Genomic DNA, 3,230 nt, shown 5'->3' on the forward strand with positions numbered 1-3,230 from the left:
ATGTAGTAAGCGACGTACGAAGAACGGACCCCAGTTCTGGTTTCATTCATCAATCCGCTTTCGCTCTTCTCATTCTCCGTCGCCGCCATGCTTTTTCCGCCATGTGCGTATGAAAACAAAGGCACTGCACATGCGTGTTTCACCCATATTCTATCGCGATATTTTCTTATCGTTGCCCAACATTATACCGATGTTACCGTGAACGGTATGATATGGCCCAGCCCTACCCTTGTATTCTTTAAGCCACAGGTATCACACACATGGAGAAGTTTCAGATTTCTGACGTTTTACTGTATTGTCATAGCTTTTCACAATTTTCTCTACTGATAAAGACCTTGCTATCATAATACACAAAACAAAGTAATTAGGTAAGAGTTCAATAATAACCATTAAAAAAACAAAACATCAAATTTCCTCCTTTTCAGTATTACTGTAAATTTCAATTCCACAAAGGAAGACTGTTTATTTGAAAAACTGGAATTTTTTGTGAATTTATGGGAATTATTCTCCTTTTTTCTGTAATTTTACACATTTATCCATGCTGGAAGATTTCTTTCATGTACTATAGCAGCATTTGTTTATGATTTAGAAAAACTGAGAGAATACTGTTGAAACTGCACTATTTTTATATTAAATATGGATTAAATGTGTAGTTGGACATCCTTACATCTCTGCTTTAAGCAACAATCACATCTGAGCTCCCACTCACCTCATTACTCCTTTGAAGCCTCTGCGTGTACATGTAAAAAGCCACCGCCCAAAGGAAGTTGGTGAAGGTAAGGACACCTATTATAATGTGTAGGACTGTTTAAGAAGAGATTGAATATCTATTAAGTTCAAAATAACAGTCCCTTGATAACACATATTTATGCATGAATAAAAATTGTTGGGCTACTAAGAAACTTGTGCTCTAACAGAAAAGGCTCCAAAAAAGGGCCTAGAAAACTTTTTATATTTAACTAGACTATGTCTATATTTAATAGATATAGTACACACTGTATAGTTGTGCTTTTTTAAAGCGCTAAAATATGGTGCAAAATCTCCAAAAGTGGATTCTGATCATCTGAACGTAGCATTTGTGGGAGAAACTGTCTTTCCCTTTTCACGTAGATGGCCTCCTTGACTCCGCGCTCAAACCAGCGTTCCTCCCTGTCCAGGATGTTACATCCTCATCATTGAGTGTCCACTGGCCTGTAGGTGTAAAGACTGCAGAGTCCTGGCCTGACGAGGTAGCTCTTCTGTGTTGTGCCATCCTCTTAGCCAGAGGTTGTTTGGTTTCCCCGATGTATAAATCCTGACAATCCTCCTGCACTTAACAGCGTACACTATGTTACTCTGTTTGTGTCGAGGGACCGATCCTTGGGGTGGACCAATTTTTGGCGCAGCGTGTTTTGGGGTTTAAAAGCCACAGAGACCCGGTGTTTAGGAAAAAAATGCATCTCAACTTCTCCAATACTCCTGACTCATACGGGATCACTACAGGTTTTTGCTTTGGCAGGACGCTACGTCTAGATGAACAGAATCAACTTTTGGTGATTTACTTACCTGGATGATTGAGCATCATCAAGTGCAAAATTCTGTAATTAGTTTTATTATTTAAAAAATTATTTTTAGTTTAAGAATTTGATTTTTTATTTTTTTTCCAAAGTGGGGGATCGCTTTTTGAATTCACCAGTTTCATTAAAGCATGTTTGGTACTACAACAAAATTGTCCATATACATTTTACTGAAGTAAGAAAAAGTTATGAATAAAACAAGCTTACTGCGCTCTTTTTTTCCAGCACCTATGGAAGAAAGGAAAGACTGTATGAGAACAATGCAACTGAACACATTACATCAGAGCAAAAACAAAAACAAAGTCAGGAAAAACTATACTAGTAATATAGTATAACTATGAACTACATTCTTTGTTTATTTCAGTAAAAACTTACTTTGGCCCTGCAATGTTTCTGTGAAAGAAAGAAAAGACTGTATAAGTACAACAGCAAAAAACCCTTTTTAATCCGAGTACAGCATCAAGACAGTTAAACTTGTGGGACATTGTTGTGGTCAGGAAAGTAGCAGAGGAGGTTGTTAGTCATTTTCAGCTGCTTTGGTGTTAATGAAATCCACAGTGCACTAGAGGGGCAACAACGAGACAAAAAGGAATGGTTGCACAGCTGGAGGACACTGACCTTTTTCCCTCCTTATCTTTTCTGACTGCTTTTCGCTAGTTTTGCATTTGACTGGGGCCAGTGTCATTACTGGTAGCGTGATGGGATGCCTGAACCCTACAGAGGTCACACAGATAGTCCAGAAGGTTTTCCGTCTCTCCCAGCACAGTTTCAAGAGCATAGAGGAGATTCTAGGACAGGTAATTACTCAGAGAGCTCGACAGGATTTTAGAAGGTCCTTAACCCATCAGCGTGACCAGTATCTGCTCCTTTGTGCAAGGAGGAACAAGATGAGCATTGCTAGGCTACATAATGATCTCGAGCAGGCCACTGGTGTGAATGTCTCTAACCAAACAATCAGAAACAGACTTCATGGTCTGAGGGCCCGAATTTATAAAATACCAGAACTGGCAGGTTCACCACTGGCGCCCTGTATTTTTCACCAATGAGTGCAGGTTTTAGGGTCTTGTTCACGAGTGAGTGGAGAGGAAACTGAGAGACTGACAAACGCATTGGGGTGGTGTCCACAGTGATGCAGACGCTGTACCAGTCTGTCATGGTGAGAGACAGAGAGCTGAGCACAAAAATGAAGCTGTCAATTTACCCACCAATCTACGTTCCCACCCTCACCTCCGGTCACGAGCTCTGGGTAGTAAAAATAATAATGATGGATTGCATTTATATAGCGCTTTTCGGGGCCCTCAAAGCGGATGAAGGCAATATAATTACACTGCAAAGCAAGACACAAGTAGGCAAGCTTCTTCATGTTTCTCGTGCACGGGAGAGAACCGGACAGGCACCGTTCCTTCGCTTGACCCCAGTTGCTCTCGTCCGTCCTCCCGTACACTGTCCTTTTATTGAGGTTACATGAATATGCATAGGTTCATTAACATATGACGTCTTACATAGGTATACATGTGAACAAAGAATACTGTGTGTGTGTGTGTGTGTGGTTGCTGATCAAAGGGTCAAACATCCTTGGTCAGGAAGAGGGTAGCCTCCCCCTCACCCTAGATGGTTCATCCTAGATAACACGGTGAGGAAGTCCTGCAGTTCATCTAAACAAAGAGCACTTAG

The 3,230-nt window shown here is 40.7% G+C and overlaps 1 long non-coding RNA gene across 1 annotated transcript; it reads right to left on the minus strand.

Moving 5' to 3' along the window:
- Nucleotides 1-6: 6 nt before the first annotated feature.
- LOC102294764 lies at nucleotides 7-2,856 on the minus strand. The gene is made up of 3 exons (XR_317913.2): nucleotides 1,932-2,856; nucleotides 1,764-1,784; nucleotides 7-804 (listed from the first exon to the last, which is right to left on the minus strand). It is a non-coding gene; the product is annotated as an uncharacterized LOC102294764 (long non-coding RNA).
- Nucleotides 2,857-3,230: the final 374 nt, after the last annotated feature.

This window comes from Haplochromis burtoni, unplaced genomic scaffold, assembly GCF_018398535.1.
Source record: "Haplochromis burtoni strain Fernald_Lab_line unplaced genomic scaffold, NCSU_Asbu1 Contig_1530, whole genome shotgun sequence".
NCBI lineage: Eukaryota > Metazoa > Chordata > Actinopteri > Cichliformes > Cichlidae > Haplochromis > Haplochromis burtoni.